General features: G+C 39.4%; 1 protein-coding gene across 4 annotated transcripts in view; it reads left to right on the top strand.

Annotated features, from left to right (window-relative positions):
- The window catches only part of LOC311437337 (potassium voltage-gated channel subfamily KQT member 1-like), a 533151-nt gene that overhangs the window by 465901 nt on the left and 46741 nt on the right, over positions 1 to 20509 (top strand). The gene's annotated exons all lie outside the window — the stretch shown is intronic.

Here is a 20509-nt window from a genome sequence, read left to right as displayed (position 1 = left end):
ATGTGCTAGGTGGTCCTTTGATCTTCTCTGCTGCAGTCCTACTTTTCTTGTGGCATATTCTCCATCTTTATAAGGACCATCTTTAAAATTTCCCTCATGTTAGACGAGACTTTGAAACAAACTCCGTAAAAGGCCTGTGATGCATCATTCTTTTCTTAAAAACAGCATAAAGTCTGTATATATCCGGGTAAATTAAGACACACTTGTTAGTCACTCTGCTGCTCTTTCCTCATTGTTTTTAGCATTCCTTGTGTATTATACCAGCATCTTTTCAGAATGTTGAGTCATTTCAGATTCATGTGATTTACACAGTCTCACTTTGAGTCTTGCAATAGTATTCTTCCAGCTCTAGCATGATCCTTCTCTAAAGCCATATGCTTCTTTCCTCTTCCATCCTCCTGACATTTCTATCTCTGCAGGTCCTTCTGAGGTTTGCATGCTGACTATGCTGACTTGAACACTTGGCTCCTTCACCTCCCTCCTGGGAGAAGTCCACATCCTTGAACCCTTGCTCTCTACAGAGAAGATTCAGAAGAAAGAGGTCTAACTAGGGAGCAATTGTTCTTTCATTCTTCATGGGCCTGGCAGAACCCAAATACAAGCAGTTATTGATGCTGTCTATTCCTAGGCAGAGGCACAAGCAGCAAACCTATACAGTATCAGCTTAGAGCCTAGTAAAGGTCATTGTAACACTTAAAGAAAATAGCAGTTCTGAAAAAAAAAAAAAAAAGAAAGAAAAAAAAAAAAAAAAAAAAAAACACACTAAAATTTATACCAGATCCCAATACAAATCTAAAGCCTGCCACTGCTTGCAGCAGCAATGTTGCATTTGAGCATAAACAGTTGCAATTTGGCCTGATACAAACCCCATGTAAGTCACTGAAAGCTTTTAAATTCTCTTCGGTGAAAGGGAAGTGTAAGCACTTGTTTTTTTTAGTGAACATTGACATTATATGCTAGAAAAATTATGCTTCAGTTTTCACTATAAAGCCAAGCAATCTCAATGAGAGACTGATCCCTGAACAGGGGCTCTCAATGCTAATGTACAGAAAATAAGAAGTACAATTCATTGCAAATCTGTTTGTTATTCCTAGCGCAAAAATAGACTGGTCCAGCCAATAGGATTAACCACTCTATTATTTGATGACTGGTTTATTTATTGTTGTTGTTGTTTTTAAATAGTTTTCCTTTTCTGTTTTTACAGATGAATTCTGGTAAATATTTATTCTTACACGTGCTGTAAATGTATTCGTTTCCCGGTGGCTCCAGATGTCCACAGATGAAACGTTACAAAAACAAAGGGGGCCCCAAGCACAGCCACACAATAGAGAAGGGCCAAAAGTCTTGTTGCATCTTTAAGAAGTTGCTGCATGTGGCTTTGCTGAATGCAGCCATCTCAAATCTTAGGGATGTTTGACTTGGATGCGGCTGAAAAGTGTCAGGATGAAGAATTACAGACAGGAAAAGGGTAGAATCATGCCTATTGAAAAGTCTTGATGAAGTTTGAGTGCATTTCTCCTTCCACTCACTCTCTGAGCTCCCATTGGACTCTTTGAGCTGTCCAAGCTCTTCACTGTCCTACAAGGAAGGTGGTAGACACATGCCACTGGTGTTATTTGCACAGGGACCTCTCCCAGGGCCCTGTCCCTGACATCAGGACAACCTGCTGTGTTGAGCAGGAGGGGCCAAGGGTGCAAGGCAGGACCTGCAAGTGCCCTGGGGCTCCGAGGACAGGGAGGTGGCTTTGCGCCTGGGTCACTGACACCAGCCTTTCCCACAGCTGTGAAGGCCTTCCTTCTTTTCTGGCTAAGGCCATCCCTGCTTATTACATCTCTGCTCTCTCCAGCAGTCCCACTTCTGGCACTGGGACAATCACTTGTCCTTGCAGAGCTCTCTGGCTGTAAGACAGCAAGAGTTACATTACACAAGCAAGTCAAAGCAAGTTATCCTGCACAGTAGCCAGCCACATCCTGGTCACACAGCGCATGAATAATGACATTTTCACTGCAGTACCCACAATTTCATTTTCATCTGTTTACCTAGCTTCTCCTGTCTTGATAATGTGCTTGGTCTTCTCTAAGGGAAAAGGTCCGATCAATGTCCCAGAAGAGAAATGTGCTGAGTTACATGTACCCAACTGTTAGAGAACTGGGGGCCAAATTTTCTTTAATTCACTGAAGAAGATAAATTCTTCCTTTCACCTTTCTGTGATGAATGTAAATCAGTGGTAGGTGAACCTTTTGGAGCTAGAACTGTCTTCCAGGGTCTTTTGGGTGCCTTGAACATAACCACCAGTAAATGTGAGTAGTTGTGGCTCAGGGCTGACATGAGCTTGTGGAGGTCAGACACCTGCCTCTCCAGGCCTGGCTAGGCAGGACCAGCCTCACTATGCTAGCCTGGACATGGAGGGATTAGTCCCTCATAGGCATCCTCTGCAAAAGGCAGGGACATAAGGAGGGAACTCACAGAGACCAATGAAGAAGCATTCTTTCTTGACACAACTGATTATGTTAATGGAAGAAAGTAAACAATTTTCACTGCCTTCACTATCACTACTCACAATTTATATGTGAACTTCATTTGTTTCATAAAAAGGAGAGCGAGGTCAGTGCCTTCTCTCAGCCCCATTTCTCCATGTTTTCTGATGACAGTTGTTACGATGCCTTGAAAAACAGCAAAAGCCAAGTAGAATCACCCCACCAAATATTATACAAATATTATAAAAATATACAAATATACACCCAGGCAAATATTATACGAATGTTTGTTATATGAACAAAGTGTCTGACAGATGGCCTTCTAAACATATCTAAATTACTGTTTCCTAGCATACAGACAAATTGAGGCAGGAAATGGATTTCCAGAACATGAAAGCAAGATTTGTATGCTTATCTCATTGTATTCTAATGTAATTTGAGGGAAACAAAATATAACTATGGGTTTCGTTATATTAATTATTTTATACAGATGATATAGTGCAGGATGGCACTGCACGATTAAACATAACTCTTATTGGTTTTCAAATTACCAATGTAATTCCAGAAATTGCACATAATTTAGGAGACATTTTTCCTATTTACCTGTCCTGACTAAGGACAGCTTTGTTCAGACCTATATCCTATAATAGGATAGGAAGACATACACAGATAATATTTATTTGGTATTCAGGTGATACATCTGTCCATCCTGCACTTAATTTCTGTATATTTCTTAAGCTGGGGGGTTGGGAATTTATCTGACTATATAAATCATTGTGTTTTTACAATATACAGTGAAATTAAGGTTTGGTGCAAAGCGTGTGGACGTCCTATGAGTCTAGGTCTGTCATGTGGATTTAACATTTTGTAGAGAAGCTAGCAATGGAATACTGTGACATTCACTGAATAACTGCATTTTAGCGGGAGAACAGTTTCTGCCTTGTCAGGCTGAACTGTTCTAAAACATTTTGTTCAAGGGTACTGAAAGTTACAGTTTTTCAAGTATTATTTATAGGAAAGTTAGATCTTAATTTCAGCTAAAGTGGAGGAAGATAGATGACAAGAAGTGGAGAAAAAGTGAAAAATAGCTGGATGAATATTTGATAAGTGTGAGAAAATTCATATTGATTGGAGAAGACTTGCAAATGAAAATTAAATTCTGCCAGTTCTAGTCCTAGAAATAATCCCTTTTAAGTGTACCAAACTAGTCATGCGACCCAAATTTTGCTTGCAGACTATTCCCTCAGACATGTTCCTACCCTTCTGGTATTTTTCTTTTTAAATATTATTTCCACTAAAATGAATAAAACACGTTTGCTTTTTCTTATTACACATATCTGATGGCACAAAACATTCTGATAATGTTTTTCAATATTCATGACAGACAGTCCCATCCTTTAGGGTTTAACTCCCCTTCATTTCAGGTGAGATTTTTGCCTAATGATCAGTCCTTGGGGTGTTTGTAGCTCATCAGTTGCAATGTACTCAGATAAGAAAAGTTTAAATTGATGAAAAGCAAGGAATTAGTTAATGGCACAGACTGCAAGCACAGCAAATACATTTCAGGGTGTATGTGTAAGAAGAATAGCTCTCTCTCTCTCAAAAAAAAAAAAAAAAACCTCACACTTTCAGTCCAGCAACTGTTTCAAACTCATTGTTTGTGAAAAAAAAAAAAAAAAGTGAAGGTAAAATCATGATATTTTAAGGGACTGAGTCCTCAAAGACTGTGGTTATAGAGGAAGTCCTACTAATTTTAGTTCACAGCTTTAAAATGAGCTCCCTATGCCTGGTTATATCTGTCCCAACATCTGTGTCCACCTGAAGGAACCCCCAGGGTGTATCAGGGAGATTTCACATGGTCTCAGGGGTGAGCTAGTGAGGAGACCACTGTTGTGGTGATTCACAGGTAAGGGACCATTTATGATGGTCAAAACTGTAGACTAGATGATCAAAACTGGTCCACAGAAACTGTCTTAAACAACTATGTAGCATCTCCAACTGAAAGTTCAACGACACAGCAATGTGATATATAAGAATTTTGTAATATGCTATTAACTCATCCAAGTAGGTGAAGTCCACTGCTCTGAGAAGAACATCTTTTGAATGAATGCCTATACTTGACTAGTGTGAACCAGCAAACCTAATCCCAGCATACAATCTGTGTCTCTTAGACCTGAGCAAGTTTTCTCTAAGGAGTCATTTTGGATGGCTTCTAAATTCAAACCAAGGACCTACAGGGGAAATCTTCCCAGGGAATAGCAACAAGCAACTTTAATGAAGTCAGATTGGATAACATAGTTTCCTTTCTGCTACAGAAATCTTATGCAGCATTAGAGAATGGTTCTAACTTCTGCAATAAAATGTTTTCTGTCCAAATGCTGGACAAAAAGCATCCAGTCTCTGAGGCAATTTTAAGGTGGCTTTTAGCCACCAAAGCTCCCAGTATTTCTTTAGAGCATTTTCATATTCTGAACAGTGTAAGTGATGTCACTTATTGATTGCCAAACCTATTTCATAATTTCAATAACCTCCAGGGGACTGATTAAATCTGAAATACTTTGGCCTATTTTAAAGGATGTCTAATCGTGTTTTTAAGTCAGCCTTGGAACACATGATTCTTTATTAACCTAATAAGCCTCCATTATCCCATTCCCAAAGTTGTATTCAAGCCCTGTATTTAGTGTAAAGTACCGTGCACTGGTTAATTAGAGCATATTATCTTGGATGAAAATGCTGAATCTTATTCTGCAGAGTCAGTGCTTGGAGAATTTGTTAATACACTGCGTGTACCCAGATTGGTTCTTATCTGAGCCTTGGCATGTGTTAGCAGTGCAATTACCTACTTGCAATTGCTGCCTCCTACTTGGCAAAGGGGAATGCTGAACAGAGGGTTATTTCACTAAAGATAGAAAGTGACTCATTTTGATTACTCAGTCATATACTCTCCTACTTATGCATGCACAATAGGAAAGTCTGATGGTACCAGTGAAAAGAGAAGCAGCATGTGTTCGAGTCACTTCTCTCATTCACCATTTAGTTGTAGCAAAACCAAAAAGCCAATAATTATAACAAGAAGGAGTAATAAGACATTTCACCTTTGCACATTTAGAAGGCAAATCTGAATTTAAAGGGAAGTGACAAGTTAAATATGTCAAGAAGTAAAGGACATTGATAACTTAATTTCATTTTTGTTACCATGGTCACCAGTCAGCTTGGCTTTCTGGTCTTCATCTTTCTTTCAGTGTCACAAAAAAAATAAAAGTATTTTCATCCAAAAAACATCTTGCTTTAAATTAGAGTAACATATTTTATATTCAAAATGTGTTTATAAAATACGGTCTTCCTAATCTATCTTAGGAGGATTGACTAGACAGTATATGTCACTTAAGCCTTCTGGTGATTTTATAGCCCAATTCCATATTTAAGATACTTGGGCCTATGAAGGTCTTGCAAGACTCGTATATTTTCAAAACTATTCCTTACAGATATATTCCATAATTTTATAATAATTTTCATGAAACTGCTCACAAACTATCTCCCATTTTTCAATTAAACGTAGTGTTAAGTTCAATTTTTACAGCACTAAAAAGCATATCCCTAAAATATCATGAGTAAACTGTTTGCCTCCACGATAATCTATTGTAATTGACAGCCCATTCATTAAAACATTGTTATGCATTTACAGTAGTCATTACTTTAGTAATTCTCCCTTTATCTAATGCAACCTTATTTCAACAATTGGAAAACTATTTCCATTAAATATTTCATTTCATTCCCATAATGTTTAGACTAACAGTGTCATTTGAAATGTATGTATATTTGTGGTTGTACATCTGACAAACTTCTGACAATAGCACATTAATGTTGCAATAACATTTAAAAAGAAAAAAAAAAAAACAAAAAACAAAAAACATTGAGATGATGTATATTGTGCCTTCCTATCACACAGCATACAGAGTAGACATTTTAATTAGGAAAAGAGAAAAATAAATCTCTATACCCATCATGATTATAAAATAAAATATTCTATTTCAGCTCTTGTGACATCAGTAGTAGTAAATTAAGTAAAACAACAAAAACACTTTAAAAAACATAAAATAAAAAACTTATAGAAGTTTCTGAATTGAACCATTTTCTTAAAAATGAACATCAGGCTTGAGTTACTGGGAAAGCCCCCTGACATAGTGACTACACTACTGATGCACACTTCTTGACCTTTTGTCAATGCCCTGTGGTTATCCCAAAATCTTCTACAGTAAAGTTCACACCTCCCACTGTTGGGACCTCTTTCCCTGCTGTTTGAGTCCTAACTCCCAAGTCATCTTTAGTCCCTGCCTCTAGGGGAAAGAGAGAGGAGAGGAGAGGAGAGGAGAGGAGAGGAGAGGAGAGGAGAGGAGAGGAGAGGAGAGGAGAGGAGAGGAGAGGAGAGGAGAGGAGAGGAGAGGAGAGGAGAGGAGAGGAGAGGAGAGGAGAGGAGAGGAGAGGAGAGGAGAGGAGAGGAGAGGAGAGGAGAGGAGAGGAGAGGAGAGGAGAGGAGAGGAGAGGAGAGGAGAGGAGAGGAGAGGAGAGGAGAGGAGAGGAGAGGATGAATTCTCTTTTCATTCCTGTCACATACAAAACTTCCAGTTATGAGCATACTCAAGATAGGAGATGAAAATGACAGGACATGTACTGGCTCCAAAACCCAGAAGACAAAGTGAGAACTGTGGGTTGAAGTCAGCTCCACTACAAGTGCTTAGGTCAGCAGCCAGGTTGCAATGAGAAAGGCTGAAGATGTGCTCTCCTTTTTGCTTTGCCCCCTGAGGTGCTGCCACTTCCAGCTGCCCTATAGTCAGGGTCACCACTCACACAGACCTTCTTGCAAACTTGTCACATGAGCACCCTGTAACTAAGAGTGGACAAAATAACCTGTGTGTGTGTGTGTGTCTGTAACATTTAAATAGTTGACCTTTCCTAATGCAGTTTACTTTGTCCATAGCGCATCAGTGAAGCACTGGGTAGTGAAGGTGACCATGATTCCCTACCAGAAATGCAGTGGTGAGGAGCAGGAGGCAGTGATCCTCCTGGCAGCTTAGCTGTCACCAACAGGCTATGTCAGGTAGAAAGCTTTGGGCAGAAAGAAGGGCTTAAGAGAAATTTTACTTTCCAGTAAAATAATAATCAGAACTGCTTGAAGTTTTCAATTTTCAGTTGAAAATATTCTTCTCCCAGGGAAGAAAAAATACTGACTAAGAAATTATCCACAATTATATTTTTCATTAAATAAAATGATTAATAGCTGTTTCAGTTAGACTTTAGATTTATGTGGTTTTAAAGGTATTTTTAGTACTTTAGCTAAAAGCTAGTTTTCTCTGGAAAAGTGTAACCATTTTCTGCAAATGAGAACACTAAAACATGATTTCAGTACAGAGGATGCATGAAATTCAGCCCAAATGGATATTTTCAAATCTTTCAGAATGAGAACTCCAATAATTCTTTTTTTTTTTTTTTTTTTTTTCCACAAAATGATTTCCCCGTTTTTCAGCCATCTCTAATTATAACAATAACTTGCAGGTGCTTCCTGTTAAGTTGGTAATAACTGTGTCCTGGGATAATAAAACTCTTGGGTTTGGCCCGTTTATCATATTTAAATTATAACTTAAAGGTGTATCCTGTTTATAAGGTAATAATTATATACAGGACTAAACAAACTCCTCTGGAGCCAGTCCAGTCTATTGTGTTATGTCAGACCAGAGAATGGGCTTGAAGAAAGCTGAGATGGATGATACCATAGGTAGAAAAGTTGACTCTTCCCTCTTTACAAAAAATATGAAGAAAAAATAAAAACCGGTTGCTGTTTTGCCTGTTTTGCCTATATTAGGAAATGGACTTCGAAAAAATAAACTGCTTCTACTATGAGCAATCAAATTATCTTAAAGCTGTAGCTGATGGACAGACACTTCAGTCAAAACACACCCATCTGAATTCTTCAGGCTGGAAGTCATCACAAGATGCAAATGTCCATACGTGCACCCCCTGGTTTTATCTCCCTTGTCCTTCCAGGAGGTCTCATGCCCCTCTTTAAGTCTGGTCCCCTGGTGGCAAGGGGAGATGGAAAGGCAGCAGTTTAACAGCCCTGCTCAAAGCCTGATGAACTCAGCCTCCCGTATTCCTCCTTCCTTTGTTTGGTGATTGGAATATTAAAATATGCCCTTTTTATTTGTCAGGAGTGAAAACCTAGAAGGTTTAAAAAAAGAACACTGGAGAAGGAGGTCAGCTATTAAGAATCACAGAATCACAGAATTTTCTAGGTTGGAAGAGACCTCAAGGTCATCGAGTCCAACCTCCAACCTAACGCTAACAGCCCTCCACTAAACCATATCCCTAAGCTCTACATCTAAACGTCTTTTGAAGACTTCCAAGGATGGTGACTCCACCACTTCCCTGGGCAGCCTGTTCCAGTGCCTCACAACCCTTTCAGTGAAGAAGTTCTTCCTAACATCTAGCCTAAAACTCCCCTGGCTAAAGCTTACAATTCATCTGCTAGACAACTGCATGAAATTAGATTTTTTTTGATGCAAAGCTCTCCACCTTGCCTCGATCTATTACAGTGATGAGGGACCAAATTTCCTGCTCTGTCCACAGTGCCAGCTCCCTTCAGCCCATGCTTTCCACCTCAATTGCTTAACAGCCTGCAGAACCTCGTGCAGGGGGACAACAGTAATTCCTTTGTTGAGGTCAAGACTTTGGGGGCTGGGGAAGGAATTTGGCTTGTCCTGTGTACATAGGAAAGTAGCAACTTGAGCATGAAGAACACTCTGTGCCATTTACAGAAAGACATACTAGCATTCAAAAAAACCCTAGCAAAATAAACTCCAGAATTGACTGGTGCATTAGCTTGCATTGTAGCCTTGCTTCAGTGTTTTACTGTTATTTCTTAAGAGCAAAATAAGCCCCAAACTTTTTTTTTTTTTTCCTACATACTGCACAGTATGAGTAATTCAATAAGAGAATAAAGACCGGCATTGTATAGCACACTTTCTCATGCGCACACAAACCTCCTTCCAGCTTACTGAAGGAATCAAAGGGTGGAGGGAGTGTCTCCAGCATTTCGTGTAAATGACATCTTTTTTTCTCCACTTTTAATGCCACCATAAACTCAGTGTGATGAAGCATTGATGAATAATGAGCCCATGACACACCGCACTTTTAGAATGGCTCATATACTTGGCATACATCAGGCCCCATTTGTGTCTTTTTTTTCCACTGGGGCACGCATTAGTAAACACGTTTGCCATAACTAAGAAATGCAGCTTTATTTTTTGCTCCACAGGGATGGCACATCAAGTGTCCATGCAGCCAACATCAGTTGTCCTCTCTCTTTATGTTTAGCTCCTGCTATCTGAGCACACGTGGTGCACTCGCAGAAGTCACCACCATGCCTGGGCAGCAGCCACCCTCTTTTGGGAACTCCCAGCAGGTCTGACTCATTGCTCTTACCTCACCATGACAAACATATGTCATTTTCTCTGAAGTCCTGATGGCACAGAGAGAAATCAAGGTACCCTTGTAAAAATGGAGCTTTTTATTTACAAAATTACTTGGAGAAAGTTGGATTTATAATTTCCATGTTATTAAGAAAGACCTTTTAATTATAACATTGTCCCGGATTTCTTGTTAGCAGTTGAACCTATAACTTGTGGATTTAAAACCTCAGTGAACTGAAGAGATTAAACAGCCTAGGAAAGAAGTAGTAGGTGTTTCATAAGTCACCATGTGTGATCTGGCTGCAGGAGGGGACAGAGAGCTACACAGTCATAAGAAAAACTAAAAGCCGTGTTTGTGGATCTCCTACAGAAGATATATGTCCATCCAGATCTGCTGGGACAACCCCTGCAGCAAGGTCTTCCCTTCAATGTGATCTCAACTCTCCCTGATCAAAGGGACAATCATAGCTAATTTTCTGGCGCAGACATACCTCAGTCTTCCACCTAAATGACAGGTCTAGCCAGTGTACTCCTTTAATATGTCTTATTGATTGCATGTAAAACTGCTTCTGGCCTGGCCTCCTAAGGATTTGTGTTAGTGATTTAGATTTTCGCACGTGAGGACACTTCACAGGGAGACACAGAAGAAAATTTAGCAGTGCCACTTTCATAGTATGGGGAAGATGTTTTCCCAGCAAAGGAAGAGACTAGATACAGTCAGCAGGTTTCAACTTTAGCAGAAAAGACCATTATGTAGACCAAAGGGCCTGTTTTCTTGTTCTTCAATGTAAGAGTACCAGCAACATAAAGTGTTGTACTATAAAGATCATCTGCAGTGTCTAATCCAACACACAAAGTTTTCTTTCATTTCTAATTTGCCTTTATCAATTTGCCTAGGTTGAGATATGGGACATTTTTTTAACCTTTTTTAACAATCTTTTATGTTCTCGAATATGAAAAAGGACCTTCTTTCTAGAAATGTCCTTAAATTCTATAATTGAGAATTTCAAAGCATCATAAGGGAACAGGGCATAAGGAAACTATTTGAATCTTCATTGCTTTGAAAAAAATGGAAACATCAGTTTAAAATCAGCCAACTTTTTCCCCACTGTAAGGAAGAATATTGTAATGCTTTCTTCAAGGCTGTTTAAGCTGAAAGATGTGTCATCAAATATCCAAGCTGTCAAGATCATCAGGAAAGCTGGACATTGCTGACAAACCATGAGTGTTTCCTTCATTTCCAAAGTCATCACTGACACAAATTTAGGACCACATATGACACTGTTACAAACAAATGTAATTTCTCAATTACATTATGCTTCTTTCCTTGGTTGACAGTGTCTCTGGGGGCAGGATAAGCCCCAGTCACTAGGGCTTCTCTAGTTGGGGTTTTTGAGTCACGGGCACTTCAGAAACTAGGATGAATCAACCCACTTTATTTGTTAAAAAGCCATTAGGTTCTCTCACTACGTTATGAAACCAGCAGTTTTCTCAGTTTTGTAACAAAACTTCAGAAGCTAAATGAGCCAGTTTGTGATGTCAGAAAGGTCTCTTTTTCCTTCAGGCAGGTTACCCTGAGATTTGACAGAAGAAACCAAATGAGTTTTTTGAAATTGGCTTTGCTGGCAAAAATGTAGCAATGCTACAGAAACTATGCTGATTGAAATGAATTATTCTGGAAATTAATTTCTTCTGGCAGAAATAACACTTCCTATAACTTTTATCAGTCTTTTCACGACAATGATTTATATTTGAAAACTTATTTAAAGCTGAGATTGTGTCTGAGGGTAATTATTTGCTTCTAGATAGAGATAAATCTAAAAGCATGCTGATAATCTGCTTCTAATCTCTCTGTACCAACCTCCTTTGGCCCCATACAAATCTTCTGGTCAATGATAAATTTGGCAGCTCTGTTTTCAACATTGGCCCAAACTCAGCTGATCTGAATGCTCTTTTTAAAACAAAAACAAAAACAACTCCTCCTTTACAAAATACATGGTCACTATTCACACCAGGCTGCAACTGGTTAGTCTGAAAAAGGGTTAAATCCCAGTTTTGCACGATCACATTGACTGCTCCCATTTTATTTGCCTCCTTGATTTTATGTCAGACACATGCCCATGCTGAAACTACAATACAGTCAGTGTCTGGATCTCTGACAAAGATTAGGCTTTCATCCCTGTGATTTTTGTTCCTTCTCATTATTTTTTTGAATGATTTTTAGCAGAGAAAGATAAGTCATGGTTTGGCAGTCCTTCAGAAGGACCCAGCTTTCACCATCACCAGCCTTCTGAGGGATACTTTAGGATCCAGGTTCTGGCTGTTGCTCCATAGAGATCTGTGTCTTTTCAAGCAGGTTTGCAGTGACTGGTGAAGGAAATCTAATAAAATCTGTGACAACAATGCACAAAATCTGACACTCATCCTTGAGACTGGTTTAATTCTTTTTGAGGAGCAGCAATAAGGTGAAAGGAACACTCTTTTGATAGTTTAGTTCAGAACACATGAGATTTCAGCTCAGCATGGTGACAAAATCTGATATCACCTGCAAAGCTCTGTCAGAGGAGTTTTCTCTATTCACCAGAGACCTTAAGCTTTCTCTGGATCTGAATCCAAACTAGAGTTAACACACACACACACACACTTAATATTTATTTATTTCACATGGAATTTCTCCCATGTATCAGCTTCTTCAAGTACCAGAGAGCATTCAGAGATATTCACATCTCCTGCTGTGCTGCACCCCAGCAGCATTACTTGTCTTAAACAGCTTAAATGAGGGGAAACGGTATTTTTTGCATGTGATGCATTACTGCTAGAAATCAGAATAACAGTTTTTCTATCTCTGAGTGTCCTTTTCTCGAGTCTTCAGTCATCATCGTCTGCTGGACATAGTTTTATATGGTTTGTTTTTTATTTGCTTGTTTGTTTTCTTATAGTGATATCTATTAAAAGTCACTATTTGTCAATGGCTACCTAACAGCGGCATTAAACACAACCTACTTTCCTTTTATTAGTAATTTCGCAAGGAAACAAATCAGGTGATTGGTAAATGATCTTCTTATAGGAGTGCCAGAAGTAGCCTCAGAACTTACCGTTAGATCTTTGGTTTCAGTGTAACCGTTTTCCCAGAAGATTAGGGTACTCGTGTATATGGTGAAATTGCTGGTGCAACTTGCATGAAGGTTTGAATATGAATTAGTAACTGTCTGATCCAAAGTCCTATGAAACTAGTAAAGACCCTAAAGAATTAAAGACAATAAAGATACAAAGAGTAAAGATACAAAGAGTACTTTCAGCCAATACATTGTCTTTTTTTTTTTCATAAAACAATTCAATCAACTTTTTCATTTATGCTTCACAGCATACAAACAAATGTACCATGAAGCATTTGTCTCTCTTTGTAAAAACGGTTTAACAGAATAACATCAAATCATCAGCATCAATCAATCCATTAATTTCAAGAGAGTTATGTAAGGAATTAATTTTGTACTCAAAGCCTTAGTAATCTGAGACTGCAAAACAGTACCCTGTTACTGACTCACAGCTGCAGAGGGAGGGACTGGGTTTATGACTGGCAAAGTAAGAATCAGCAAGTTTCAACAGTTTTCTGGGATTGCTGGAAGTCTTGTAGCCAAGTCAGAGATACTGCTACAGCCCATACAGGCACAACTACAAACCCCAGAAAAGCCCTGCCATGCATTTGCAAATCACTGGTGCTGTACATGCACACACTAAAATCTCCATGTAAGTCATGCATGCTTATGTCCCTCTAGGAAATCCCAGATATGAGAGCCCTGCCCTCAACCCCATCCAAAAATGTTTAGTTTTAGCTCTCCTCTAAAGCCTAACAAATCGATGGCCTTTGTCTGATGCCCTGGAGGCCAAATGCAAGCTAATAAAAATTGGAGTCCACACAGATAATGTTCAATTGTAACTGGGCTTTAGGTAATGTTCTCGCAGGCTATCTTATTATTCTCTTGGTGCAGGCTTTGAATTACGCTTTTTCAATTTTAGATAAAAGTGGACCAATGGCTTCACAGCATTAGCAAACTAAGTTAGATTAAGTAGTTAGAATTAATGGGTCCTTTGATTTCATCATTTCTCTTTAACCTTGAAACTAGCGGTCAGGCAGCATAATCATTTCACCCTCCTGATATTTTCTTTCTCCTGATATCTTTCTCCATTCTGCTCCCTGAGACACTGTCTCCCTGTGCAGTGCCCAGATAAGTAGTTATAACACTCTTTGACCATATTGCATTTCCTTGACTTGCATTTCAAGGGTGATCTCTAAAGCATCCCCCCCACACACACACACATACATCACAGTACATTCGGTATTTGGGTGTATTGGGAATCAGAATGAAGTAAAAATACCTCTTTTGCTGGTAACATAACCAAGCAATTGTTCTGGATGTACTTTTTTGGTCTTATACTGAATCTATTTTAATATCCATTTGTGAAATTGCCCTGTGGTGGCATAATAACAATCTCTTTGGACCTACTGAAAGCAGTAGCAGTGACACACTGACTTGTTTTTGCTCCAGTGGCTTATGTGAAGAAGGATCAACTTCTGAGGAGCTCTAACACAGGTTCTGCCTTATACACAAGCAAATAGGGCACCCCAAGCAAGCCTAGATCAGACATTCCCAATCATGCTGGACCTATGGGCATTTGGCAGTTCTGAAATGATAATTACCTTAGCGTCACATAAAATTAGTGAGCTTGCAATCTTAAATGCTATTCAAAACATCTGTACATCACATAAACAGCCTCACCTAGCAGTTTAAAAAAACTGTTCTACCACAGTGGGATACCTAAGTTTCTACCACAGAGGTCACAGATCTTCTGGTGGATGGGGAGGACCATATATCATCTTATTCTATCAAAAGACCAAACGTGCAGGCATATTACACACAACTTAAATGAGCACGCAGTCCAATGCCAACATTACTGCAGATAAAGTACATACAATATATGCCTGGGTGACATGTCCAGGTTATGGGTATGGTATACAGAGTAGATATCTTTCTACTCATCTATCGTGTAGTTTATACATGCTGGCTCACCTCTCAGGCCTTTCTCTGCTGTGGTCCAAAGAGGGCACAGAAATCATAACAGCAGTAAAAGTTGCCACAAGGGCAACATGTGCTCCCAATGCTATTTTTTGCAAGGTCCCTATTGTCCTGCTTCCTTGCAGATTTCACGCATACTTCAAAAGACATGTGAGGTACCACTGTTCACCAGGATGATTCATATGTGGTGTCAGGTGACTTGTCACATAGAAAAGTCCTTTCTGTGGCCAAACTCTTTGGCCAAAAATATTCTGCCAGACAGCTGCATGTTGGTGAGAGGTGCTGAGCTACCTCAGCCTGGTGGCCACCTCTAGGATGTTCTCTTCCTGGCTTGCCTGTGCCAAGCACTGGAAAGCAGCTTCCGAGATATGTAGATCTCATGCCTAACCCACAGCTACAACTACAGTGCCATGCAGGCACAGTCCTGCAGCTGGGCTAGAGGACAAACTCATCACTCATCTCTGTTACTAATCTCCTAGTGGGTCCACAGGGCTCTAGTGCACTCCAAACTTTAGTCTTGTTGAGAAAACCTCAGCACCCATAAGAGCATGCTCCAAACTGTGCTCACCTGCCAGAGGAAGAGTGCCCAGCCTTTTATGCTTGACCCACTGGTCTTCCCCTCACCTAGCTGCCTTTGATGTTAGCCAGGCAGGGCAGGTCCAGGACCCACACAGCCTTGACTTGTCCTTCGACAGGGCACATGGGATTCATAGCCAACCTTTGTTTAGGTCACATGCCGAAAAAATTAAGGATAGTAAGAGGCATGTCTAAGGGAATTCAAAGGCACAGGTGAAAGGTGAAACCAGTATGATTTTCTGTTCTTGCCAACACTGTTTCTCCTCCACACTGTTTATGATTATTTACTAACTTGTATCACCTAGGGGAGAAGTTGCAGCAATATTCAGTGACCCCTGAAGGGGCCTAACTCTTGGGGGTGTTTTATCAGATTTCAACTTGGTTTTCCTTTCCTCTTCTTCTTCTTTTTTTTTTTTTTTTTTTTTTCAATATTTATTTGAAAAAGTGTTTTAGCAAGATTTACAATCCACAAAGCCCTACAGACTTGGAGAAAAAATCTCAGGTGGTACTTAAGAAATTCCTCATTTCTAAACCTCAGTGGATTAAAGTTTCTGCCCTAATGATCTGTGTGAGCACTTTTGTGTAGAACTCTGAATAACTTTATTGATTACATTGTGTATACTATAAGTCTCTGGAACCTTAGTCTTATTTTTCTTTACTAAAATAAATAAATAAATACATAGCCTAAATTAATATATAAAGTACCAGAATGGATTAGTGCATTAGCCCTTGCCTTTGCAGACTTACTTGAAATCCAGACAGGATTTCAAAGAAGAATGTCTTAGCAGGCAGGATCATGCTTTTCAATGGAAAATATTTCCATACTTAAAAATAAATAAATAAATAAATAAATAAATAAATAAATACACTTATTTGATGGTTGCTGAAGCACTGAGGTGCTTTGACAGATCTATCTCAGAACTGGGATCATTTTCATAAAGAGCTAAGAATAGAAACACTTAACTAAAGCTGTTTGGAAGACTCCAGCTGGCATAACAGAAGTTACAGATGAAAAATGAAGTTATTTAGCAGAATGGTTAGGCCTGACTGAAAAAGCAGCACATTTCTCATAATTTTCTCTTTTCTCTGACAGTGTCTTCCCAGCTATTTTCTTCCCAATGTCTCCCAACTCACGCTTCTTTCATGTAAGCAAACAAATGAGAATGGAATTTCAGCTTATAAAGCTGAATTTCAGCTTTTAAAGTAACATACAGGACCCAGACTTTGCTCTGTTTTCAGAAAAGAAACAGGATTTTTGTCTAAAACCAGACTGTCTCCACCCTGTCTTTCTACCCTCCCTTGTCCTTTCCACCTGTTTAGATGTTTTCACAGTGGGATAACACATTCATTCCCTCCAGCCTAGGGCTCAGCTGTTATGAATGGAAAATAAAACCAAAGTTTGCAGAGTATTTTTAGCCCAGAGAAAATAAAGTGGTTGTAAATACCATACTCCCACCAGCTTCTCCAGCTTATAGAATCCATGTCCAGAAAGAAAGGAAACTGCATGGCCAGGCTGAACCCGTTGATTTGATATCAACGCCAAGTATTCTGGAATGACTCACCCAACAATCCCACCCTTCTTTTTCTTTCTGTTTTAAGGTGCCCTTCCTTGAAGTCACTTCATCTGGTTTTCCCCATCTCTGTGGCACTAGTGCTTTCAGGACCATATAGGCACTCAGCTGGCCTCAGCCCATTACTGTGATCCCTTTGTACAAATTAATCTGCTGATGACTCGCTAATCAGCAGGTTGCAGATGGGTCTCCTGTTTCCCTCTGATCTCACAAATCTCCAGGGACTCGCCTCCTGAGAAGAGACAGTGCATAAGGGAATACAACACTAAACAGATGACACATATTTTAGATCTGTCTAATGGCTGCTCCTGGTTTCCAGGCTCTCCAAATGCCGTTTGTTTCTAACAAATGGCCACACAAGCCGTGGAGATGATATTTTAAAAATGTCTTTGAAATGACTGACTTACCTCCAATGGCATTTGCAGCATGTGTGCCCCTGACAGTAGCTCTCTGTACTATCAAGCTGCAGGTAAAAATTAGGAATTCAGAATAAGAAATTAGAAGCTGACAAGATGGGTTCACAGAAAGCCTGGCCTGAATAGAAGAAGCGGTTTAAGGACTGAATAGACTAGAAGATAAATCTCACCAGCATCTACGGTTAGTTCTAAGCATCCTTGAACTGTGACTTCTAAGTAGAGTTTTCACTCAAGTTGCAGCAAAGTAGCGAGTTCTTCATTGCTGCATGAATTGTGTAGTATCTTGTACACAAGAGCAGCATATAATTCTGGCAGAACTGACATTAAAAGAAAAAAGAAAAAAAAAAAAAAAAAAAAAAGAACAGTTGAAAGGAAGTTATAAGTCATGGAATATCCTTTATGCAAATGTTTCCAATTTTCTGTTTTTGTCCCAGGAAAATCTGAAGATTTTGTAAAATTGGCCAGGACATCCCCCAATGCACATCTCAGCAAGGTCCCTTATAGAGCAACAAAAGGCATCCTTGCTCAACTTTACAGCCTGTATATTGTCCTGATATTTTTACTATTAAAGAAACAGGACAATGCTTGTTTTCTTGCACTAATTCCAATGGGCTCAGCACAGTTCCCACCCATCCTATTTTTTCTTTCAAAACAGGGAATTCACATGCAATCTACATCTTCAGGGTGTTTCCATACCCACATATTGTCTGGGAGGGCAACAGCTGGCGCAGAGAGAGCCAGCACCATGGTAGCAATTTGACATGGATGATGGATGATGGCCACTATGTCATAGCTTAGCCCTATGATATGAGTAGAGGTGTAGTCACTGAGTCTGAGGCCTGCCATGTGTGTTGGACCCACTGCACACATCAAAACATTAGAGAGGTGTATGCGTACCAGGTCTCACAATGACTGTATTCGTTATGGAGGCATCATGAACAGCTCAGATGTCCTTCTGTCCAAGAAATCCTGGAAAGAAATATGGCAACTCCTTTGGGAGCCATTGAACTCTCCTCCTCCATCTCCATTTACTTAGTCATCAGTAGCATGCTGTTATGGGTTCACTTAGTTGTAGGAGTATTCCCAGCAGACCTCCTTAAAAAAACACTTTTTATTTAAGACTGAAAAGCAGCTGCTGATAATGCTGCCTTAAGCTGGCCATTTTGCTTCTGGCTTCTATAGGTTCCACATTTTTCCTATCCAGCCCGCACAATAAGCATTTTAGCTTCCATTGTCTGGGATTTTCAAAAATGCTCTGCATTGGCCTAACTGATCTCCCTGTAACCAATACTAAGTGTGTTCTGTTTTCCCTCTTACTATTATTATTGAAAAGATAGAGCATCCACAAATAAAAGATCATCTGCAAAGCTGAGGTCAGCACACAGTTATTTCAGTAGCTGACACACTGCTACATGAATGTTGACTATTTAACAAGCAAATGTAATCCACGTTTATCTTCTACAAAATCTTTAGTACATTATTTCTGGAAGTTCACTGCTATAATTTGTGAGCAAGCAATTTAGGGAAATGGCTCTGTTAATCAATCCAGTTGTATGGGGGCAGCAGAAGGAAGGGGAGGGCAGAAGGGAGGAGAAATATATTCCTCATGCTTTCAGTTCTTCTGTGGGGAAGTGAATAACATATGCCTAGAATTATCTATTAGCAAGTGTTTTAACCCTCCCTACATCTGGAAATCTTGCTGCTAATATATAGCATAAATTCTTTGGGATTAGACTTTTCTCTCTCCGTAAATCTCAGAAAAGCCCCCCCCACAAACACACATCTCCACCACTATCACCAAACTGATCATATTTACCCAGACTGGATTCAGGGTGTCAGTAAAGAGCCAACTCTAGTTCAGAAATGCCATCCTCCGCATAGAGACTGCCAAAGGAAAAAAAGAAATAGGAGGAAAAAGAAAAAAAAAAAAAAAGAAAAAAGAAAAAAAAAAAAAGAAAAAAAAAAAAGAGTTATTAACATGAGTCAGATATTTAGATATTTAAATGGCAGAATTTCTGTTTATCAAAAGGTATCTTTTAATTTAAAGCAAGAGTAGTCTAAAACACTGGTTTTCATTAACTTTTTTCAATTTGGCAGGGAGGGGTCCACTGAAGACTCCTCTAGACCAAATTCAAGCACACAGCAAGCCTAAAACCAGAGTCTTGGGTTTCTCTTTTTAAGATGCAGAGAGCCCTGTAAGAAACCCCCAACTCAAAGGGGTCTACTATCCATAGCAAAAAATATCTAGTACAAAGTAACATTGGCAAAAATCTGCCTATAAGTCGTGAGAGGAAAGAACAAATTTCTTCAAGAGTGACTTTTTTTTCCAGATGCTCTTTCTGAGCAGTCTCACAAAACCTTTGGTACAGTTTCCTGTTATTTGCAGGACAGAAGGGAAAAAATGGACATTTTAGTCCTGGCACATATAACCTAAACCTTTTATTCATGTTTCTTCTTCCACTGAAATAAGTGATAACTTCATAGTGACTCCCAACAGGATCAGGCTTCAGCAGACACTGAGTGCTTCTGAAGAGTCCAGTCTTTACACCAGGAAAACTGGAAAAGCAGTAAATTTTGTAACTTATGACAGGAGCACTGTGGGTGCAGACTGGACCTCAGATGGTAGCATTTTTGTTGCACAGCATGAATAGGATGTACTTCATAGATGAGCAAGAAAAATCTCCCTTCATCTACTCAGCAAGTTGTGCATTTGAATACTTACTTAAATATTTACTTGCAGCTGCTAAAAATCTCATTTTCCAAGAGATCTCCAGAGAGGTTCAAGGTCTACTCCGCCGTGACTTGGATGTCAAAAATGATATTTGGAGAAATCTCTGTTGTTCTCTGAAAGAGAACAGATTTTTATTGACTTACCCTAGATAGTTGAGTTAGGTGGCTGCAGTTGGTTTTCTGCTTTCGTGGAGACTG

This window comes from Aythya ferina, assembly GCF_964211825.1.
Source record: "Aythya ferina genome assembly, chromosome: 1".
In the NCBI taxonomy this organism is placed as follows: domain Eukaryota; kingdom Metazoa; phylum Chordata; class Aves; order Anseriformes; family Anatidae; genus Aythya; species Aythya ferina.
Note: the sequence above shows the minus strand (reverse complement) of the source record. Positions and strands in the feature narration are given on the sequence as shown.